General features: G+C 37.4%; 6 protein-coding genes and 1 pseudogene across 14 annotated transcripts in view; 4 read left to right on the top strand and 3 right to left on the bottom strand.

The window, feature by feature from the left end:
• The window catches only part of LOC125801330 (zinc finger protein 239-like), a 31,422-nt gene extending 29,186 nt beyond the window's left edge, over positions 1-2,236 (bottom strand). Inside the window, exon 1 of the mRNA XM_049477876.1 lies at positions 2,211-2,236. The gene's annotated coding sequence lies outside the window, so the exon portion shown is untranslated. The remainder of the gene's footprint in view (positions 1-2,210) is intronic.
• Positions 1-24,047, top strand: part of LOC125780501 (zinc finger protein 239-like) — a 1,096,042-nt gene that overhangs the window by 216,049 nt on the left and 855,946 nt on the right. Inside the window, exons 1-2 of one of the 5 annotated variants that reach the window (XM_049477545.1) lie at positions 7,254-7,304; positions 13,383-13,491. The gene's annotated coding sequence lies outside the window, so the exon portion shown is untranslated. Of the gene's footprint in view, positions 1-7,253; positions 7,305-13,382; positions 13,492-13,555; positions 13,668-24,047 lie in introns of those variants that run through there. The other 4 variants (XM_049477546.1, XM_049477547.1, XM_049477548.1 and 1 more) reach the window with 4 other exon arrangements.
• The window catches only part of LOC125801297 (zinc finger protein 665-like), a 326,993-nt gene that overhangs the window by 3,888 nt on the left and 299,058 nt on the right, over positions 1-24,047 (bottom strand). Inside the window, exon 1 of one of the 4 annotated variants that reach the window (XM_049477789.1) lies at positions 2,126-2,189. The exons of 1 other annotated variant lie outside the window; for it this stretch is intronic. The gene's annotated coding sequence lies outside the window, so the exon portion shown is untranslated. Of the gene's footprint in view, positions 1-891; positions 1,061-2,125; positions 2,190-24,047 lie in introns of those variants that run through there. 2 more of the 4 variants (XM_049477787.1, XM_049477790.1) reach the window with 2 other exon arrangements.
• LOC125801494 (zinc finger protein 239-like) overlaps positions 1-24,047 on the top strand; it is a 296,877-nt pseudogene that overhangs the window by 116,405 nt on the left and 156,425 nt on the right.
• The window catches only part of LOC125801190 (gastrula zinc finger protein XlCGF26.1-like), a 305,433-nt gene that overhangs the window by 188,004 nt on the left and 93,382 nt on the right, over positions 1-24,047 (top strand). The gene's annotated exons all lie outside the window — the stretch shown is intronic.
• The window catches only part of LOC125801305 (zinc finger protein 501-like), a 221,371-nt gene that overhangs the window by 168,775 nt on the left and 28,549 nt on the right, over positions 1-24,047 (bottom strand). The gene's annotated exons all lie outside the window — the stretch shown is intronic.
• Positions 7,290-24,047, top strand: part of LOC111188255 (zinc finger protein 239-like) — a 219,167-nt gene continuing 202,409 nt past the window's right edge. The window contains exon 1 of the mRNA XM_049478055.1: positions 7,290-7,304. The gene's annotated coding sequence lies outside the window, so the exon portion shown is untranslated. The remainder of the gene's footprint in view (positions 7,305-24,047) is intronic.

Genomic DNA, 24,047 nt, shown 5'->3' with positions numbered 1-24,047 from the left:
GAGTGGGTCGATGACAAGGCAGAGAGCACAGGACAAGATTAGCTAACATGCTCTATCACAAGCAAACCCGGGTGCTTGTTAATTATTTTATCATAATAAATGTTATTTTATACAAAGTACAGTATCAGTGGAGACCTATTTTATGCATCTACATACAAACAGCTCCAGAAATGACACATTTTAATTAATTAATTCATAAACTATGTGTTTGTATCTTTTAAAATAAAATATAAAAAGAAACGCAGATGGATGTCGGAAATTGCAGCGTGTATTTATGTCTATATATGTGTATATGCGTGTATATATGTTTATTTTATAAGGGGCCTACACAATTAATAATCTTTTTTTTATATTATCCATAGCAGGCAACAACAACAGCTCGGGAGTACTTCCGGATAATAAAGTAATTGGTGGTATGATGTGTCTAATACACTGCCGGATTTACATAATGATTGAGTTATGAGTTATGGTCCACAGTGGGCTAAGGGATTTTAACAGGTAAACTTAGTAAAGTTTAGCTGATCAGTTAGATCCGGTGGAAAACACACAGTTTAGAGGCAGTGAGCAGAAACTGCTTTAAACTACCAACATAAAGTATTGTACTAAATTCTGGCTATCCTCTACATCCAGCTTCTATCAAACTAGTTAGCTAAATTAACATTTGTTTATTATAGCTTACAGTAAATCCTGCAATCCTAAATTAGTAAACACAAGTAAAAACAAATAATTAGTTACTGGCTGATCAGGTACATCAGGGCAGCTTGAACACACACACACACACACACACACATATATATATTGATCTGTTTTGATTGGGAGATGAGTCTTTTTAACCTGCAGAAACAGCTCCAGAAACAATATAATCACAGTTTACATAGTTAGCTCCGTTACCTTTCTTTTAGAAAAATTTCTGTATATCCAGATATGTTTAAACGTCAGCTCCTGAACTTACAGCGAGGGGGAGGGCTTCCCCACACTGACCCTCCTCTGCACCTCCAGAAATCTGATTGGCTGTTTCTCCTGAAAGGCGGGACTTTTTCCTTGAACTGGCACCATAATTGGCGTTAAGATATTTAATTATCTCTCAATAGTTTTTTTTTTTTTAATACGGAAAACTTACGGGAAAATACTAATGCGGGAGGACGGCGGGAAAGAAGGGTTGAATGCGGTAGTTTCCCGGCCAAAACGGGAGACTTGACAAATATGAACATTAGCTACTTAGTTAAAAAAAGCACTGGGAACATTAGCTAGCTAGATACCATTCGCTACTTGGTTAAAAAAATCACTGGGAACATTGGCTAGCTAGATACCATTAGCTACTTGGTTAAAAAAGCACTGGGAACATTGACTAGCCAGATACCATTAGCTACTTGGTTAAAAAAGCACTGGGAACATTGGCTAGCTAGATAACATTAGAAACTTGGTTAAAAAAAGCACTGGGAACATTGGCTAGCTAGATACCATTAGCTACTTGGTTAAAAAAGCACTGGGAAAATTGGATAGCTAGATAACATTAGCTACTTGGTTAAAAAAGCACTGGGAACCTTGTCTTTTCTCTCTGCCAGTCACTTTAAGGAAACACGTCAGCTCCCACTGTAGATGAACACTTAAACATTATTCCCACATTACAAAATCACATCATAAAACACTACAATTGCTACCACATTTGTAAATCTGTGCATAAAAACTGTGTGGTGCACATTTTTTTTATGTACCACGTACAATGTTTTGTTAAAAAAATCAGCAACTGGATAGGGGGTACATTCATTTTGAAGGTAAGGTTTTAGCCTTTAGCTAACCTAACCAATGCTATTTAGATAGCTAGCTAAGCTAAGCTAAGCTAGCAGGCAATTCCAAACAATAAAATACTATTAGCAGCCTGAATGTCTTAAACAAATTATATTTGTGATGAATTGTTGTTATATATAGTCTAAATGGTAGGATAATGTACAAGCTGTCTGTAATGGTTAATCCTTACATTTACAATTAACTTTAGCTGTTAGGTGTGGTATTGGTAACAACACTGGATCATTTTACAAGCTAATGTTGCTAATGCTCCTGCCTTAGTGCTGAAAAAATCTGTAAATCCAAGCTTACTGTAAAAAAACAAAAGCGCTTTACACACCCAAATAAACAATTTTCAGGAGAGAAATCTGTGTAGATTAACATCCAGCACTCGCTTTCCCGAGAGAGAGAGAGAGAATGAATACCGTATGTCGTTCAGCTCATCCTGCTTTTCCTCCGGAGCTGCGGGAGAATAAACCTCCGTGAAATGAGCAACAGTAGCTGAAATTTCATGTGACTTCTCGTCAAAATAAAAGTTTGTAAAAATATTCAATTTAAAAAGAAGGAATTGGTTTTCGAAGTGATTTTAGCGAGGAGAAGGTCAGGTAAGAGGTGGAATTTCACTAGTGTTTTTTTTTTAAATAACATTGATTAGATAATTTAACAGAAAACCTATTATTTTACTGTAATAATTAACAAAGAAAAATGTTAGCAAATGAAAATAAAAAGAAATCCCACTTATAACCATTACTGTGAAATACAGTTTCCTGCTGGTCCTTAACTGATACTTTCAGTTAATATAATAATAATAATAATAATAATAATAATAATAATAATAATAATACACTGCAATAAAGATAAGGAATATAAATACAGGACAATAAAGAAGAAAATTAACAAAAAAATACATATTAATAAAGTGCCAGCGCAAAGCTGTCTTTTCTAACAACACTAGTTTTGTACAATTTTGTACAATTTCTTACCTTTTTCTTTTGTTCTGTATATTATTTCATCTTTTTCAGTTTCAAAAAGCTTTCAACTAGTTTTATACTCTTTATTTTTTCAAACTAATTCATGGTATTTAATTTACAGACTCAAATCTGATTTTTATTAAATTTTAAAGGGACGTTTATTTTGACAGAATGTTTTTGACAAAGCTCCTCTCCATGAAGCTTAGATTCATCCGGGTTATGTAGAGCCCCGCCCCCTCCCCCGCTATATCACATTATACCCCATCACCGCTAGAGGGAGCCAGCGAGTGAGTCCTCAATGCATGGAGCTGAATGGAGCTAAACAGCTAAAACTCTCATTTAAAACACTGTATAACTACTTCTCTGTGGGTTTCTTTGGATTTTACAAAGTACAACAAAGTATTTTACTAAAAAAGGGGAGGAAATAAACCCCTATATTTCCGTTTTCTACAGCAAATGTTTTTTATTCAGTAAATACACTAGCATAACTGCTTCTGATGTTGGAGTTACACACAGAGCTTGAAAGGGTTAAAACTGCAGTTTAAAAGCTTTAATAATTATTTCTGCGGTGATGAAATGGTTGTAGTTGTTCTGTTTTGAGGAAATGAGTAAAAGTTTTATTCTATAAAGTATCAAACACTTATAAATGATTATTTTGCTAATAATATTAATTTATGAATGTTTGATACTTTTTAGAATGAAAATTGTATATACTCTTTTAGACTCTGTCAAGTGGCCTGAGATTCGGAGCAGATTCTGAAGTGAGTTTTTTGATAAAGATTCTCTGCTTGCTCCATGTTCCTGTACAACTAGTATACTAATAGTGTCCTGCTACTATAGTACTATAGTCAAATTACTATAGGGTCTCATATAGTAATTTAACAGTCACTATCTAATGCATCACTTTGCAAAAGTACACAGTCACACAAAATACAGGACAAATTAGAAATGTTTATTACAATCAAATTATCATTGTAAAATAACATTACCAATTAATCTCTATTTTCATGCAGCAACAGAACTTCATTTCATTTGAAATATTATGGTTACCTTTTCCTTGCATTTACCTTCTTCATGTCCTGCAGATTCTTGAAAAGGAGATCGTACTGCAGCAGATCTCGTATTATTTATGTATTCTGAAAGCTTTCCATAAATTGAGGTCATTCACAGCTCCTCCCTGTAAAATCACTCCCTGACATCACAATGGACCATCCTGATTTCTTTATAGAAGGGTACTTCACACTTTGAAACTTCATATGCAAATATCAGTTTTTAAACTAAATATAGCTGCACACGGCAATCAGCAGGTTCAAGCACGAACTGGTGCCTAATAGAGCATAGGATGGTGATGTGTAGTAAAGTCTAATACAACTGAAGACACTGAAGTCATATTTAGAGATTCTCAGTCTTTCACCTGTTATTAATGTTGAGCAGAGGCTGTTAAACATGATGAGTGCCTAAATTCATAGATACATTTTTTGAAGTTTGTAGAACATTCATCAAGTGAGTAAGATTTAGTCAAACTATCTGCTGCAATATGATCTACTTTTTTTACAAACTGAAGAACATCAAAAAGATGTATGCAAAGAAAATGTAACCATAATATTTTAAATGAAATTTAGATTTTAAAAAGTGTTTACTGGAGTTAATGTTACAATTGGTGCTCTAACAACGGCACTGACATTTCCATAGTAATTAGTAAGTGCTATTTGTTGGGGTAGTTTGAAGTGACTCTAACAACGAAATACATTTTGCTGATAAACTGGAGCACATTTCTGTCTCTTCCATCTCTGAGTGTCACTCTAACTGTAGCCATCTTACCTAAATTGAAATGTAAGTACAAACAAGTTGGGGCATCACTTGAAGTTTACCATCAACAGTGAGGACCAAGTCCATCTGGTATAACTAGAATTTTTCTACATACAATGTTAAAATTTTGCATCAATTTGGTGTAAATTTATGAACAATATTAACTTGCATGGTAAATTTTGTCAGTATAAAATTGTGACCATCACAAAATGAAGCATTGATTATTAAATACAAGCAGTAAGTATGTCTCTTCTATTCATTACAAGTGAGTAATTTAAAATTTAACATATGAATGAATGTGTATGAATGTTCATATGATGAACATGCATAAATAGTCTTGATGGTACTGCTGCCATTGCTTACGGTCACACTACCTTGAGAACACCCTTGAAATCTTGAAAGGTCAGCAGGGTTTGTCCTGGTTAGTACTTGGATGGGAATCTGGGAATGGTTTATGACCCCCAAGTCCCTATTGCTCATCCTGGGAGTAGGTTAATTCATTTAGAAATCTGATGGTTTTCCATTATAAATCTGCCTGTAGATAAGCAGAATATTCATATTGTAGTGGATAGCCAGAATTTAGTAACGTACTGTACTTTGTTTGTAGTTTAAAGCAGTTTCTTAACCCTGGTCACTGCCCTAAAATAGTGTTTTCCACCTGGTCCAGCTGATCAGCTAATAAACAGATATTTACTGAGTTTACCTGTTAAAATCCTTTAACCCCCTATGGAGCCTAAATTAATCCAGCAGTGTATTAGACACATCATACCACCACTTACTTTATTTAGTGCCTTTAAAGCAGAGGAAGCTATAGAATATGCAGAACAGTGTTAATATGCAGTAGAATATGCAGGAACAGGGTTGAGAAACACTGATCTAACGTGACTTCTGTTCATTTGTAGTGCACAGTAAGACCACATGTCCATGTGTGTGTTACTGTTTAAATAAGTTAAAAATAAAATTTGTTTAATGTCTCTATTAAATGTAAACAAATCAATTAAGTTATGGTTTTAGTGGTTTTTTTTTTTTCAAAATGTTTTGTTGTCAGTAAGGCTGCAACAAACGATTATTTTTATAGTCGACTAATCACCGATTATTTTTTATGATTAGTCGACTAATCGGATCATACGTTAATTGAATATAAAACACAGTTTATCACAATAGAATGCAGCTGCTATTATACAACCATCATTAGATTTCAGCTATATGCTAACTAAAAATAAAAACAATTAAAATCATAGTTCATTAAACCTTTAATGAAATATGCAGCTTGTTGTAACAGACAATTATTTTACTGTTTAGCATATAAAGTGTAAACAACTGTGTAAAATAAGGATAAGGCACTGGCATTTATGAAACATCTCAACCGTGAGGTTGTTTGAACTATTATGAAAAAAAAGTATATTAATAAAAATGCCTCTCTGTCCAGATATTGTGTACATTACCGTCTCTCTGTCGCACTCAGTGTGTCTTTAGTTTCTGCCCGATCTTGTTTTTCTGCCAGTTCTTGGGCTCCCTATCTCTTTATAAAGGCGTTTTTCCCTGTCCGCGTCCCAATTCACTAGCCAGGGCAGCGGTCTGCACAGATCTGATTGGCAGAGGAGAGCGTTTGGTGATTTTACACCACACATGACTGATCTGTGAGTTTACTGCACCGAAAAGCACTGAAAACAGAAGCCACTGTCAGAATGAAATCCGTCTGGGTCCGGATCCGGATCGCGGTCCGCCTATTAGTGACCTCTGTTTTAACTTACTCAAGATGAGTAAGTTAAGTACTAAGTTAACGCTCTGTTTACGTTAATTTTAGCAGCTAAATAGCAATTTAGCTTCTTCGTCATTTAATCAGCCACAACATGCCTCCTTTTCAGGTGCTCGTGCATCGCGGTTGTGCTGCCGAGGAAGGCAAGTTCTTCATTGCAGATATTGCATTGCACGCGTTTCACTTTTATTTTCTTGGTGATCCCACACTTTTGAGTTCTGTAGCGGGGTAGCCATGAAACCAGAGCCTGTCTGTATAATGTCCTGAGATGTCGTCCACTACCTACCCCGGTTTCCACTACTGCGCATGTGCGTCCAGGACAGAAAGGCAGTCGCAGCAGTTTGGAGAGAAAAACAAAGGAAAAAAAAAAAAAAACGACTAATCGACTATTAAATTAGTCGTCGACTATTTTAATAGTCGACATAATCGTGACTAGTCGACTAATCGTGGCAGCCCTAGTTGTCAGATATAAAATCCCTTTTACACCCTTTTGGCAGTATTTCAGAATGAAAATATTTTTAGCAAGAACAGGCTTTGTGGTTCATAATCTATAAATTAAATTAAATCAGTTTTGATCCCCCTCCCCCAACCGTAAACAATTAACATATTTTATAAAAAATCAATACAAATATTCAGAATCTGCTACTAGTTTCTCAAACCACCAGAGACACCAGACTCTCTGAAATGTATATTAATGTATATACAATCTTCATTCGAAAAGGTATCAAACATTTATAAACTAGTATTTAGCTTAATTGTTCCATATACCGTTATACAGTGTTTTAAATGAGAGTTTTAGCTGTTTAGCTCCATTCAGCTCCATGCATTGAGGACTCCCTCGCGGGCTCCCTCTAGCGGTGATGGGGTATAATGTGATATAGCGGGGGAGGGGGCGGGGCTCTACATAACCCGGATGAGGCTGAGTTTCCTGGTTCTGTAGCTGGAGAGGAGACAGAGCAGGATCAGCTGAACTACAGAAGGTATGGAGAAGTTTCTCTCTCTCTTTCTCTTTCTCTCTCTCTCTCTCTCTCTCTCTCTCTCTCTCTGATATCCGGCGTTATAATCCCGCGGCTGCGAGGCTCCTGACTGTCTGCATCACGCATCAGGCTTGTTCGCGATGCTCCTGAAGAGCGGAGAAGTCCATTCGGACAGTCTCTACCTGCAGCTCAAGTGAACAATAGCGGATCTCGCGATGATTGTGCTGTTTGTTTACTTCTGGTGTGAAAAACATTATGGTTTATACATTAAACAGAGATGACACGAGTGTTATTAAATTAAAATAAAAACTTGTTAAATATTCACAAAACATTCTGGCATATTACAGATGTATTGTGTAGCACTAAATGAACAATTAAATTGTGCATTATTCAAAAGTCTTTTCTTCAGACACAGAAAAGTATATTTTCAGACACTGAGGATGAATCACACAACACAATTAGCTTTCGAACATTTTTTTTATTTGCAACCAGCTTTTCTTTTCTTTGTTCTAGGAAATAAATACAACATCCTGTTTTCTAAAGCGTTCTAAACTGCTCCTATTATCTTTAAAAGCACTAAATAACTATTACACTGAGATCTAATTTTCTTTCGTTCTATTTTTTGTTAAATGCACTAAACAATTAAAGCTGTGTAAATGAGCATGATGTAGTTATTTTTCCCAAAACAAAGAACCATAAAAACTGGTCTGCAATAACAAAAGAAAGTTCTAAAGCTAATTGTGTTATGTGTAATTGTGTTATGTACTTTTCTGTGTCTGAGGAACAGACTTTTGAATAATGCACAATTTAATCCCATTATTTATTTAGTGCTATACAATACATATTTAACATGGCAGTATGTTTTTTTTTATCTTAATTTAATAACACTCATGTAATCTCTGTTTCACATATAAACTGCTGTTTTATTCACACCAGAAGTAAACAAACAGCACAATCATCACGAGATCCGCTGCTGGTGGAGAGTGTCGGACTTGACTTCTCCGCTCCTCCCCTAATCCACGTTTTTTTGAGCCAGAGCCCAATTTAAACAATAAATTTTTTTAGAGTAGAGTGTTAAAATTTTGCTTTAAAAAAAAAAAACTTTATTAGACTATTTGAATGAGCGAAATATGTTCTGAATGATGTTAACTAACATTATAAAACTGAAGAAGCACTGATTTCACTAATTCAAATCTGTTATAACATAATTAACAATGTTTAAGAATATAAAACAATTTTTTTTATGTTAAACATATGATTATCACTCTATAGGTTTATATATAATAATTGAAAATACATAAATAATTAAAAAACAGACCCAAATTTGGGTCAGGTTTGGGCAGAGAATCTAAGCTCTAAGCAGCAATTTATAAATAGCTAACTAATTGTAATGACAGCAGCCCTGTTATTCAGAACGTTTGCACAGCGTTGTGCTTTAAATGCGGCTTTTCACTGTTAAAAGACACATTTAACTGCAGTATGCATTTAAGGTGGAACGGGAATCCGATTAAGATGCTGGTGTAAAATCTAAAATCAAGTTTCCATTTTTGTTTGGCTCATCAAAATAAAAACACAAATTACAAGCCCTTATTTATTTTTTGGTATTTTATTAAAAATTATATATACACTGCTCAAAAAAATAAAGGGAACACTCAAATAACACAATATAACTCCAAGTAAATCAAACTTCTGTGAAATTAAACTGTCCACTTAGGAAGTAACACTGATTGACAATCAATTTCACCTGCTGTTGTGCAAATGGAACAGGTGGAAATTATTGGCAATTAGCAAGACACACTCAATAAAGGAGTGGTTCTGCAGGTGGGGACCACAGACCACTTCTCAGAACCTATGCTGTCTGGCTGATGTTTTGGTCAGTTTTGAATGTTGGTGGTGCTTTCACACTCGTGGTAGCATGAGACGGACTCTACAACCCACACAAGTGGCTCAGGTAGTGCAGCTCATCCAGGATGGCACATCAATGCGAGCTGTGGCAAGAAGGTTTGCTGTGTCTGTCAGCGTAGTGTCCAGAGGCTGGAGGCGCTACCAGGAGACAGGCCAGTACACCGGGAGACGTGGAGGAGGCCGTAGGAGGGCAACAACCCAGCAGCAGGACCGCTACCTCCGCCTTTGTGCAAGAAGGAACAGAAGGAACACTGCCAGAGCCCTGCAAAATTACCTCCAGCAGGCCACAAATGTGCATGTGTCTGCACAAACGGTTAGAAACCGACTCCATGAGGATGGTATGAGGGCCCGACGTCCACAGATGGGGGTTGTGCTCACAGCCCAACACCGTGCAGGACGCTTGGCATTTGCCAGAGAACACCAGGATTGGCAAATTCGCCACTGGCGCCTTGTGCTCTTCACAGATGAAAGCAGGTTCACACTGAGCACATGACAGACGTGACAGAGTCTGGAGACGCCGTGGAGAGCGGTCTGCTGCCTGCAACATCCTTCAGCATGACCGGTTTGGCAGTGGGTCAGTAATGGTGTGGGGTGGCATTTCTTTGGAGGGCCGCACAGCCCTCCATGTGCTCACCAGAGGTAGCCTGACTGCCATTAGGTACCGAGATGAGATCCTCAGACCCCTTGTAAGACCATATGCTGGTGCGGTTGGCCCTGGGTTCCTCCTAATGCAGGACAATGCTAGACCTCATGTGGTTGGAGTGTGTCAGCAGTTCCTGCAAGATGAAAGCATTGAAGCTATGGACTAGCCCGCCCGTTCCCCAGACCTGAATCCGATTGAGCACATCTGGGACATCATGTCTCGCTCCATCCACCAACGTCACGTTGCACCACAGACTGTCCAGAAGTTGGCGGATGCTTTAGTCCAGGTCTGGGAGGAGATCCCTCAGGAGACCATCCGCCACCTCATCAGGAGCATGCCCAGGCGTTGTAGGGAGGTCATACAGGCACGTGTAGGCCACACACAATACTGAGCCTCATTTTGACTTGTTTTAAGGACATTACATTAAAGTTGGATCAGCCTGTAGTGTGTTTTTTCACTTTAATTTTGTGTGTGGCTCCAAATCCAGGCCTCCATTGGTTAATAAATTTGATTTCCATTGATGATTTTTGTGTGATTTTGTTGTCAGCACATTCAACTTTGTACAGAACAAAGTATTCAATGAGAATATTTCATTCATTCAGATCTAGGATGTGTTATTTGAGTGTTCCCTTTATTTTTTTTGAGCAGTGTATATATATATATATATAGTGTGTGTGTGTGTGTGTGTATATATATTTTTTCAGATTTTGATTCTCATTTAAATATCAAATGAACGAATATATGTTAGCGTTTGTTTCTCATCACCATGGTCACATATATTAAAATATACAATATATTTAATAACGTAATAAACATGGTCGGATGGAGTGAAGATTAAACAACAAAGGAATTGTATAAAACAGTATAATCAATGTCTTTACTAAAATGTTTTATTATTGTTTGGCCAAAATGCATTGTGCCTTGTCTCTTTCAGTCAGAGATAACCATATAAAACTCAGTTTAGTTAAATACATGTATTACAAGTAAAGTTAATAAAGTATTGTCAAAAATAAATGAGAGGTTAAGGTTTTGGTGTGTAGGAGTGTCTGAAGCATTGTCCACTCACTATATGTATTCATTTGCTCTTAAGGGACGTCAGCTATCTCCTCAAAAAAGTTTCTCCATATATCCAGAAGCAAGATATCTATATAAAAAGAGCCAACACTCCAAAAGAAATACTTTTTTTATTGGTAAATTTGCTGTGAATTTTGGGAAAACAGGTTGTGGAGTTACAAAATCAGCTCGTAGGACAGCTCACTGTGAGACAAGCGACCAAAATTTTATGCACGTCAGAAATCAATCTTCTCAATCGCAGCTCGTTTGTGCAATTATTCGGACATCGCTTCCCCTCTCACACTGCAGGACAAACAATGCACGATGAAGCTGAAAAATCGGGCTAAAATCACACAGTGTCTGCCTTGCATCAGAGATATGACACTGGCTGTCCACGCAGCAGTGGAAATTTATATTATAATTGCAAAAGATGCTACCTAGGGGAGAAGATAGACAATGAAAAGAAGGGGGCGTAAGACAGAGGCCTGAGACACACTAGTAATAACAGAGGGTTGGCTGCGGGCCAGTAATTTCCCACGCCATTAGGTGGGGGACCACAAAAAAAAAATCTGTTTTTGGAAAGGTAAACCAGGAAGAAAAGAAAAAAATAAAATAAACCCACTGCTCCTCACGCGGGGATCCAATCCGTGTCCTCAGGTTTGCGGTCGTTTAAACTACCGCTGCCCCGGATAGTGAACCCGGGGAGTTACAGCTGGGAAAAACACCTTATAAGTAAATAGGGAGCCTGAGAATGGGCAGAAACTTTAGCTGAGCATGACAGAGAGACGGGAAGGCTTGTAAACTAAAGTTCACTATAGAAACGTTTTTTTTTTTCATTATCGTTCATTATAGTTCAAACAACCTCACAGGCCACATATTTCGCGCTTGCGGGCCACATCTGGCCCGTGGGCCGCCTATTGCCGACCTATGGCATGCGCTATTAAAATCAGTTCGATCAGCACCAGGTTTTCTTGTTAAGATCGGATTAATAGCTGCGATTTTAAAAGCTGTTGGTACAGTCCAAGTCATGAGGGAAGAGTGAATGATCGCAGTAATAAGAGGAAGCAGAGAAGAAAGACATGATTTAACAAGTGTTGTGGGACGAGGGTCCAATGTGCAGGTAGATAGCTTATCAGTAGAGTTAAGATCAGAAAGTTCAGAAGTAGGAGGAAGAGAGAACACAAAGAAGAATCAGGGGTTTTACAAAATATAGGCAGTAGGGAGGAATTAAGAGATTCAGTTACAGTTGCAGGTATGGGCTGAGTTCTCAAAGACTTGTGAATATTCTCGATTTTTTCATTGAATAAAGACATAAGAGAAATACAAAAAGTCAGGCAATTTATCACCACCACTAGGTTAGCTTACTAGGGACTGGTGTTTAAATTCATTTAAAAATTGAGTGTTAGCATTCATATCAGTGGTCTGGGTGCAGTCAGGATAACAAGGCCGAGGGTACCTGAGAGAGATAGATAGCTTAGCAAGGTTTAGATGTTTCTTAGGCGCTGAGCCCTAGCGTTGCTTAGGTCTGTCTCACATCGCAAAGCTTTAGGTCTCTCTCATGTAACATACAATCAAAATAACACTAGATACGGGTTTTAGAAGAGTTTAGAATGGCTGTTTTTCTCCCCTCGCTTGTACTCTACGTTCTCCGCCACTCCTACTAGTCTAAAGTTTGTGTAGATTCAGCCTGAATTTGGCAACCCAAATAACCTTGGCATCTGGGGAGGAGTTGGCGGGTCAGACTACTCTCTGTGATGTTTTGAAATGGGATTGCTGTTTTCTAGTCAATATAGTAGAGTTTTAATAGTATGGGTTAGTGTATTCTAGTGTAAAGTGAGATATTATAATAGTACAACATTGTTTTCAGTACTGGACAGCAGATTTTGCAGCTGCAGCCTACTGAGAGCCTACTGCAGAACGAGCTACAACTTTAATGTGTAACAGGGCAGCAATCCAAATAGAGGATGAGAATAATCTTGAGATTGCTGCTACATTTATTTTTAACTCCCTAATGGAAAACCCCACCAGGGTGGACTCAAGTGCAGACAGAGTTACAAAAAAGTCAAAATAGGGGTTAAACTTGGCTTTCACAATGTAAAATATTTGTGTGCAAACTACTGTGCTTTCCACAGAGTCAGGGTTATTTGTTGAGAAACAAAATGGCCGCAGTACGGGCAGTTCAGACAAAAAAGAAAGGAAAAGGATGGGAAAACAAGAACAAGTAGCCAAACAAACTAAAGTGAAAAGTGATCAAACAACAGGCCCTCGGTTTGTATCGTAGAATTTAAATAAAGATACTCAGGCAGATGGGAAAGGAGTATCTTTTTAAGAAATCTAACAAAAGGGAGAAAACACTAAAATACCCCAAAATAGGGGGAAACAGAAAGCAGCCTCGAGAAAACACCCAAGAAGGCTTTAAATAAAACCTAAGGATAGTTTTCTCTTTTCTTTTATTTCTTTCCTTCTTTCTTTCAAACTAGGCAAGTTCTCAGCTTCAAGTGAGATGTGAACAGAATCAAGACTGTCTGTCTGAACAGTGGGCAGTCCTTATGAAGGCACTAAACACAGGGTTCATACACCTTTTACAAGGTAAAAATTAAGCAGTTTTCTAGCACTTTTAAGGCCCATTTTCTTCTTTTTCTCTACCTTTCAGCTGTGGTATTAATGATAACAGAGATATCTCAAAACTGAGATTGAGCTACAATCAGTAAATCACAAAACTCTTCTCAACCCTTCACAGCAACTGTGCTACTGAGGAAAAATACGTAAGTAAATAGCAGGAATTATGGATTTATTGGTGTCAGTTTCACACAGTTTAAATACCAATGTTTTTCACCGCATGGTTACCCTATTCATTTGATTCACTAAGTATGTCAAATTTGGTGGTAAATGGAGAGCATTTATACATACATATACTCAAAAAATTATTGATTTGCTTTTTGTCACACTGCAAGAGATGGTATTATGTTTATGGTAAACACAACCGGAACTGTGTTTGGTAATAGTAGAAGGAGAAGAAATGAAAGCAAAAAAAGTTTTGATACTAAATGTACTGCCTATGTGTAGATTTTCTTTGCTAACCAACTCGATTTGGTCAATAATGAAACGATAACACAAACAATCACTAGACAAACAACTTTCAATAATTTTTTACTGAAAATGTCCCAAGGGGATCGGCTCGTTCCACGGGGCTGATGCCGGGCAAACAGCCCCGGAGGTCGGCTAACTCTGGGCCAACAGCGGCTCGTTGGAGGATGCTGGCATCGCGTTAACAGTTCCAGGCTCAGTTTAGCCTAATAGTATATTGTACGTGTAACCCTGGATTATACCTATTATTATTTAGATAAATCCAAAGCTTGGCTTTAAGCATAGCTAGCTAACTCTCCTGCTATCTGTGGTAAAATGTTGTATCTGAGGGAAAAAGAGCTGGTTCCTTGTGAGCCAACTCCTCTTAAATTAAGAGAAAGAACTGGAATTTGTTGTCACATACGTAGAGGCACGAGCGAAGCTCTCTTTTTTTATTTTACACTCTGCAATTTTTTCTTTAAGTAAACTTATTTAGTCAGGTAGTTATTTATTGTTGAGTAAATGCAGTTACAATTTCAAGTATTTTCAAGCACTTTTCCCAAAATACCAGCACTTTCCAGGCCTGGAAAACAGAACGATAAAATTCAAGTATTTTCCAGAATTTTAAACACCCGTACGAATCCTGTAAACAGTTGTCAGCCTGATTATTGTGAGTGGCAAAAGGTGGCCTCCCTTACACTATGGACTTGGAATGGGTAAAAGTACAGAAGCTTTTATGGTAATATAAAGATGTCCAAGTAGTTTTGTCTGTATAGTGTACCTGATTTGTGCAGTTCTCTTCAGTTAAGTGACCTGCTTTTATTTTAATATTCAACTGTTTTTTTTCCCAGAAATGAAAATATTCTCCTGAAATTCATCACCAACAACCAGGATATTTAACCAAAACCATTGTCAAACTGCTGAAAGAGGTGAAGCAGAAGCCGTCCTGAAAACACTCAGAAGTTGTTTGCTACATTAAACAGACAAATGAAGCCAAGTCCCGACATGGAGAAACATCAGCACTCTGTCAAGATTTTTACTAAACAGAGTAATCTCAAAAAACACCAGCGCATTCTCACAGGAGAGAAACCGTATCACTGCCCAGACTGTGGGAAAAGTTTTACTCTACAGGGTACTCTCAAAAATCACCAGCGCATTCACACAGGAGAGAAACCGTATCACTGCTCAGACTGTGGGAAAAGTTTTACTCTACAGGGTACTCTCAAAAATCACCAGCGCATTCACACAGGAGAGAAACCGTATCACTGCTCAGACTGTGGGAAAAGTTTTACTCTACAGGGTACTCTTAAAAATCACCAGCGCATTCACACAGGAGAGAAACCGTATCACTGCTCAGACTGTGGAAAGAGTTTTACTACACATAGTAAACTCAAAAACCACCAACACATTCACACAGGAGAGAAACCGTATCACTGCTCAGACTGTGGGAAGAGTTTTACTGAACAGAGTAAACTCAAAATACACCAGCGCATTCACACAGGACAGAAACCATATCACTGCTCAGACTGTGGGAAGAGTTTTACTACACTGGGTGATCTTAAAAATCACCAGCGCATTCACACAGGAGAGAAACCGTTTTACTGCTCAGCCTGTGGGAAGAGTTTTACTTTACAGAGTACTCTCAAAAAACACCAGCGCATTCACACAGGAGAGAAACTGTATCACTGCTCAGACTGTGGCAAGAGTTTTACTCAACAGAGTAAACTCGAAAAACACCAGTGGGTCACTGCTGTTCCCCGGCGCCTTGCACCGAAGCCCAGTATCCGCGGTTCGGAGATGCTTGAAGCTGCGAGGCTTCTGAACAACTTCTGACTCAAGAGGGTCAGTAGTTGTAGCCCTGCCAACTGTTAATTTACATGTGTTTGTATGATGGTGAATTAGAAAAAGAAAAGAGGAAAAAGAAAAGGAAATCACCAGTAGAGAGCGCAGATCTTCCTTTGCTTTTGCCTTTTAATTTTGGCATTTAAAGCACCGTCCACTCCAAACACTGAATCACAAAATGTCACTTTGCTATTGATATTTCCATTTTGTGTTTTCATTTTAATTCTGTCAGACGCTCTGAGACCGATACCATTGCGAGACTTCGAGAGATCCAACATGGCGGCGTCACGCTGCTGAAAGAAAACACCGGCAAACTAAGAAAAATACCTCCACAATTTAACCCTGGATAACACTTTGGACTTCCTGGACGACTACTATGAAACTAATGAAAGAAAGACCACCAGAGCCACAGCATGTGTGACAGCATTGTATTTTCGGGAATCATTGAACAACCCCAAAAAGATCCAGAGCGTACAATAAAAGAATTTATGCAGTCTGCGCCAAAACTTTCACAGGACACTGTCAAAAACATAGTCCACCGCATTGGAGTTAAAAATAACAGCAACAGACCAAGACCAATGGTCGCCAAATTTGAACTAATAGAACTTGTTAAGAGTCGCGGCAAAGAGTTTAAAGGAACAAACTATGGCCAAAAGACCATTTCCCCTGTGAAATCCAGGAATGGCGGAAAAACTGCTCCAAGTTCTGAAACAAAACCAGGAAAAAGAAAAAAAAAAGGTTGCTCTCGCAGTGGATAAACTGTACATATATGAGAAACTCTTCCAGGACCCCAATATAACAACATGGCTTTTCTCTCTCTCTCATCCAGTTCCATGTGTGTGAGTGGGTATATGAGAGTGAGTGTGTGTGAATGAGTATGGAAGTACATATGGGTGGTGGTGTATGTGTGCGAACATAAGTAATCAAGAATTGAAAACTGTGTGTGTGTCTGTGAGCATATATATGTATATGTACAAATGTGTATACATATATGTTTATTATTATTTCTCATCTATATTCTTTGATTGTGTTTATAATATGTATATATACAATTTTTTTTCTACTTCATTCTTTTTCTCTTCAATACCACAATTATTATATTAGTTATCATTATTATTATTATTATTATTTTCTTTTTTAGTCTCCATTCATCTTACCAACTGAATGTACCTTAGCTACATTTAACTCTGTAATCTCCATTTGGCCCATCCCTCAAATAAAATATTTTGTGTTATTTGTTTTTTTTGCCCCTCCCCTCCTTCCCAAGACCATCCCCCAATATTCTGTCTCTGAGCAGAACAGCAACACTGAATCATTCTTTAACATCTTGTCACTTGTAAATATTGTAGTATTATGACTGTAACATTGAACATAACATCTTGAAACATACAAGAGATTAGCTCACCTGCCAAAAGAACCTAAGTGCTAAACCATCTATATAAACTGAAGTCAGACATACACCTAATGCAAGCAATTTATCTTACAAAGGCAGAGTTCCAGAAACTGAAGGCCAGATGGATTGGCCAGACCTACCATTCAACTTACAACTCTAAAAAAACGTGGTACCTCCATTCTTTTTAGCAAAACTACTCCATACATACATAGCAATACTACCAATGATCCAAAAGGACGATTTATCATCATCAATGGTAGTATTCATAAAAATAATATAACAATAGCTAGTATATATGGTCCAAATTCAGATTCTCATTTTTCCACTCCCTTTTTTATGAACTGATGTTTCCAAATTCCCATGTTCTAATAGGCAATATTAAACTTGGAACTAGACAGGTCCAATTCATTATGCAATTAACCTCTCGATTCTTCATCCACTATTAAATAATACATGACAGAATATGGACTGATGGATATCTGGAGACTACTCAACCCAAATAACAAAGAATTTACACATTACTCCCCACATCATAAAACATACTCCTGTGTCGATTATGTCTTGGTTAGAGTAACAGAGCCTAACATTGATAGCATTAATATATCAGACCATAGCCCTGCATCTTTTAAATAATCAACAGAAATTAAATCCCCACCCAAACCCAAATGGAGATTCAATACATCTCTACTCAAAGATCCAGATTTTATCACATACTTTAAAGAAGAATGGGCATTCTTTCTTCACGATGGAAGAAACAGAAAGAGAACATTTCTTAGAGCAAGAGGTGAAGAGACTGGAAACCCTGGTCTCTCAAATGCCTACTAATATAAATAATAAAGAATTACTTCAAGTCAAATATGAGCTCAAAAAAACGCAACTTACACTTTTTAAACTTGGACAATATCATTATGAATTGGCAATAAAACCGGTAAATTATTAGCAAATTGACAGAAACAACAAACTGAGAAATCTAGCATCACCGCAGTAGAAGACACTCTTGGAAACATAACACACGATCATGTAGCAATAAACAACATATTTAGCAATTACTATAATAATTTATACACCCCAGACCATACTACTACATATACCAAAGCTGACACTTTTCTAAAGAGTGTCTCCCTCCCCAAATTACCCACTGACCAGGTAGAGCATCTGGATATGCCACTCTCCATAAATGAACTGGAAAAAGCACTACAACTTATGCCTAATAATAAATCACCAGGTTTAGACGGTTTCCCTGAAGAATTTTATAAACACTTTTGACCCCTCATTTCTCCTTTCTTTTCAACATGATCACTGTAATCCTCCAAAATTCCCAAATACCTCATCCCATGAATACAGCTTTAATTACACAAGTCTCAAACCTAATAGAAATCCTACACACTGTTCCAACTACCGTCCAATATCTTTAATAAACACAGACGTCAAAATTATAAGCAAAGCCCTAGCACTAAGATTAGAATCGGTAATTTCTTCACTTATACACCCAGACCAGACTGGGTTTATCAAAGGGAGACACTCCTCAGAAAATATGAGGTGACTATTTAACGTAATAAAACTATACACACATCAAACACACACTAAGATCCAACATCCAGCCATAGCATTAACTATAGATGCGGAAAAAGGCGTTTGACAGGTTTGGTGGCCCTTTTTCTTTACCTCCCTTAACCATTTTGGCTTTGGCCCTCATTTCACCAACTGGATTAAAATTTTATACAAGTCACCATCAGCATATATAATCACTAATTGAATAATATCTAAATCTTTCACCCTAAAGAGTGGAACCAGACAATGATGCCCATTATCACCACTTCTTTTTGCACTTTTTATCGAACCACTTGCCTCAGCCATTAGAGAGAATAATAATATCTCAGGTATCAAAACAAATTTGCACTGCCACAAAATCAGGTTATATGCAGATGATATTTTACTTTATCTAACAGCCCCTTCCACCTCCCTCTCGTCAGTGCATAGTCTCATCAGTAGTTTTGGTAAGGTTTCTGGCTGCTCCATAAGTTGGTGCAAATCTGAGATTCTGCCTCTTACTGATATTGATTGGGATGCTAAGGACTTACCATCAAATACTTTGGAATCTATACATCAACAAAATTAAAGCACTTATTCAAATTTAATTTTACACCACTACTACAAAACACCAAAGATAATCTCCAACGATGGAATAATTTCCCATTATCTTTAATTGGCCAAATTGCATCTGTTAAAATGGATATTTTCCCCAAAGTTAATTATCTCTTCACCACGACTTCCCTTATCCCAATCCTGGGCTGGAACTCAGCAGTTAATTCATTCTACTGGAAAGGTAAAAAACCCTGGCTCAAACCAACTACTCTTAAAAAAAAAAGAAGAAGAATTTTGGACTGGATGCCTCAATTTTTTACCATTACTTTATTGCTAATAAATTACAGTATATTCATAAAACGACCAACAATTCAAACTTCTCTTGGCTAGATATAGAACAAAACATTTGCAAAAACCTGACCACCCAAGATATCATTTTTATAGATAAATCATTTAGAACCCATGAATGCTTCAAATATAAGACAATAGACACTACTCTCTCTGCCTGGTGGAAAGCAAATGAAATCCTCAACTTACAACTCAACCCATGTAAATCCACCCCTATATGGCACAACCCTATGTTCAAAATTAACAATACATCTATCATCTTCACAACATGGAAAATGAGAAGAATATTAAGCCTGGGGGACCTTTTCAGTGATTGCTCCCTTATTGACCTTCGACCTTCTGAAACAGACATACAACTTACCACAAAACTGTCAATTCCAATACTTACAGTTTAAAGAGATTATTAAAAAAAAGGTCACTGATATAAAAAACCTTCAAGAACCAACCCCTCCTCTACTACTGAAAATAAAATCACTCAAAACCAAGAAACTACTCTCCCAAATCTATAAACTTTTCGCATACCATGACGACACTACTTTGCTACTGACAAATGAATTGCAGACTTTGGCACCCAAACAGAAAATAACTGCCAAATAATCTGTAACAACACATTCACAATGTCACCCAATTCTAATATACAGTTAATTCAATACAAAATACTACATAGAATACATTTCACTACCCATAAAATGCACCTGATGGGCCTCACCAACACCTGTACACACTGTCCAAGCACAATAGATGACCTCCATCATGCATTCTGGAACTGCCCCCTGATAGACAGTTTTGGTCGGAGGTCATGGGAAAGCTATCCAAGATCCTCAGCATCCCACTCTCTCCTTCTGTAGCCCTCCTTGGGGGCTTTTCATCTTCATCAACTTCAAAATATCTTCAAACACAACAATGGCTAAAATAATAATTCTACTCACCTGGAAAGACTATCAACAATGCACTGGTACAACCTGTTAACTGAACACTCCAATTTGGTAAGACTCACATTTGCCAGAAAAGATAATATCAATCACTATAACAACATCTGGTCCCCATTTTTGAACTTTATCCAGAGCTAATCCCTCCCCCTGTTTGTTTTTGTAAACACTTTCTTTTTTTAACATACCTGCTCAATACATATTACAATAACACCTCCTGTCTGTTGTCTTGTTCTATTGTATGTTGCTTGTCTATATTGTAAATATTTCTTTCTATCTCTCTTCTTACAAATTTTTTAATCTCTATATGTGCATAATTTAAAACAAAAAGGGGGCGGAACCAGAGCGTTACAGCTGTATACTGGATTGGAGCATTTTAGTCATTCATTCAGAAAAAAAAATCTGCATGTTGGGCAGATGCAGGGAAGATTGCAGCAAAACCTAGGGTCAAACTTGGTGCCGTAAAAAAAAAACTTGCGTTAAAAAATAGTAACTTGTTTCTGATTCCAAATTAACAGCATGTGTTAACAATTTAACGTTGACAGCCCTTAGAATTTCAAATTAAAAATCACAGAAACAATGACCTGAAAATCTGCAGTTTACAGTGTGAACTCTTCAATCCAGGAGAGAGCAGGTCCGATGAAAAACTTGAAGAGTTTACTTGTTTGTTGTTCAGTGGATTGTTCTTTTGGATTTTTTCTGTTGAAAAATGCATATAAAGCAGCAAGAAACTCCTAAACACTCGATGTACAGATGTACAAAGCTGAAGACCTTCCCCAGGTGCAGCTCAAGTTCCTGAGTACACACTCCTGAGTACACTGACACTTCTCTAATATCGATACCACTCTCTCTTAGATCTTCCTCGTAGAAGATCAGGTTTCCTTTCTCCAGCTGCTGGAATGCCAGTTTCCCCATAGCCATGATACTTGTTTTAGTCTGCTGAGGATCAATGTGAACCCTTTGGGGTTACTTGGATTTCTGCATGAATTGGTCATTAAATGTCTTTATCTGTCACAACAATAGACAAACACAGTCTAATACACATAAAAATATGTTTGAATGGTTTTATTAAATACAACATGTTTAACATTCACAGTAAAGGGTGGAAAAACTATGTGAACCCTTAGGCTAATGACTTTTCAAAGAGCTAATTGGAGCCAGGAGTCAGCCAACCTGGAGTCCAATCAATGTGATGACATTGGATGTGTTGGTTAAAGCTGCTCTTCTTGACAGCCCTTAAAATTTCAAATTAAAAATCACAGAAACACTGACCTGAGAATCTGCAGTTTACAGTGTGAACTCTTCAATCCAGGAGAGAGCAGGTCTGCTTTCTATAGTCTGAACAGAGACTGGCTCCGGAGCGTTACAACTGGACACCGTACACCAGTCTTCTCTGTTATTGTCTTGTCTGTGTTGGAGTGTTCTAGTCATTCAGCCAGAAAACAATGGATGGGGGTGGGGCAAATTACAGTGGAAGTTGGGGCCAAACTTGGTGGTGTAATTTGTGTAAAAAATAATAATGTTGACACCTTTTATTATTTCAAAATTTTCATCTTTCTGTATTATACTACTTCTTAAATCCCTACTCATTACATTCACAAAGGCTATTGAGAGTACATATACTAAATTCACGGGTGCCAATAAGTCAATTGTGATTTTATTAGGATCAGACAGACATGGATAAAAGAAAGGAAATGTGCATAAAAGAGTACAATTACTGTGGAAAAAACACTGACATTAACCCCTAAATATAGGTATTACTTCATGTTAGAATGCCTGGTCTTGTTATTTCTCCTTGGACCTGATTATGCAGTTTTCTTTTGTATTTATTCTGTAGATGCAGTACCATGACAAATTAAAAGGCATGGAAAAGTCTGAGCAGGGAAAGATTTTTGGGCTCCTCCCTTTTGCCAAGTTAGTTTCTTTAGTTAATTGTGTTTTCATTTGTTGTCTTGATTGTTATTTTGGTCTTTGATAACCTGAAACACTGACCTGAGAATCTGCAGTTTACATTGTGAACTCTTCAGTCCAGCAGAGAGCAGCTCCACTTCTGAGTCCTGCAGGTCATTGTTACTGAGGTCCAGCTCTTTCAGGGGGGAGTTTTCCAGGTTTAAAAACCGATTCCAGATTTCCACACTTTACTCCAAGATTACATGAAGCTAGTCTGAAAAATAAGAATAAACAAATGATTTTACAATAAACCCAAATAAGAATATTAGAATGTATTGACAAAAATAGAAAACAGAATTTAAGTGTGAAATTTATTGTCTGTTAAAAGAACTGATATTTCTTTATACTGAAATAGTTAACATGCAGAAAGCTCCAATTTACTGTGATCAGTGTGGGCATGCAGCTCACCAAAAGCTCACCAAGAGCTTATTCTATTTTCCCAGTTAAGCTCTGGAAAAAAAGACACATTTGCTCACATACATTTTAGAAATAAATACATACACTTGAAATGTATGTTCTATATGAAATTTTCATGATGTGATATTGCTAATCATCATTGCTCTCAGGCATACTGAGACATGATTTTTCATTCAAATCACCCAGTGCTAATTTAGAGTGGATCTACAAGGAATGGGAATTTATTTTTAAAAAATGTTACATATCTTCTTCATAACTTCCAAACTTCTTTCTTAAACTGTATATGATTAGTCTAATACAGAAACTTAATGTACTACTTACATTAAAATGAGGGTTTAATTATTATTACACACACAGGATAATTCATGCTATATGTATGTATTTAATAATGTGAATAATGTAAATCCACCAGTGATTGAATGGAAACTGATTCTACACATCAGCAATTGATTAAAAACTGTGTGAAGGCCTGAATGAAAATACTTACACAGCTCATCTGGATATTTTAACTACTGGCAGCAGCCTCAGAAGACACTTTCCTGATCGTATTTCCTGAGGTTAAACTCCTCCAGGTTCACCTCCTCGTTTCCTCATTGGTGTGAGATGTCCTCTTTTTTGGGGTCAGTATGACTCATAATAAAGTCTGATTAGACTCCAGTGAGAGACCCAGAATGAAAAGAAGGAACAGGTCCAGGTGTCCACTCTCACTCTGTAAGGCTCTGTCTATGGCACTGCTGAGGAAGTCAGTCTTTGTTGACTTGCTGAAAAACTTTAAGAGTTTACTTGTTTGTTGTTCAGTGGATTGTTCTTTTGGAATTTTTCAGTTGAGAAATACATATAAAGCAGCAAGAACTCCTGAACACTCAGATGTACAAAGCTGAAGACCTTCCCCAGGTGCAGCTCATGTTCCTCCCTGAAGATCTGGGTACACATTTCCTGAGTACACCGAAACTTCTCTAATATCGATATCTTATCGAACTGAAACAGTTTTGTGAAAAAGAATGGTCCAAAATTCCTCCTGGCCGTTGTGCAGGTCTGATCTGTAACTACAGGAAACGTTCGGTTGAGGTTTTTGCTGCCACAGGAGAGTCAACCAGTTATAAAAGGTCCACATA

This window comes from Astyanax mexicanus, chromosome 4, assembly GCF_023375975.1.
Source record: "Astyanax mexicanus isolate ESR-SI-001 chromosome 4, AstMex3_surface, whole genome shotgun sequence".
In the NCBI taxonomy this organism is placed as follows: Eukaryota; Metazoa; Chordata; class Actinopteri; order Characiformes; family Acestrorhamphidae; genus Astyanax; species Astyanax mexicanus.
This window is presented reverse-complemented; position numbering and strand designations above follow the sequence as displayed.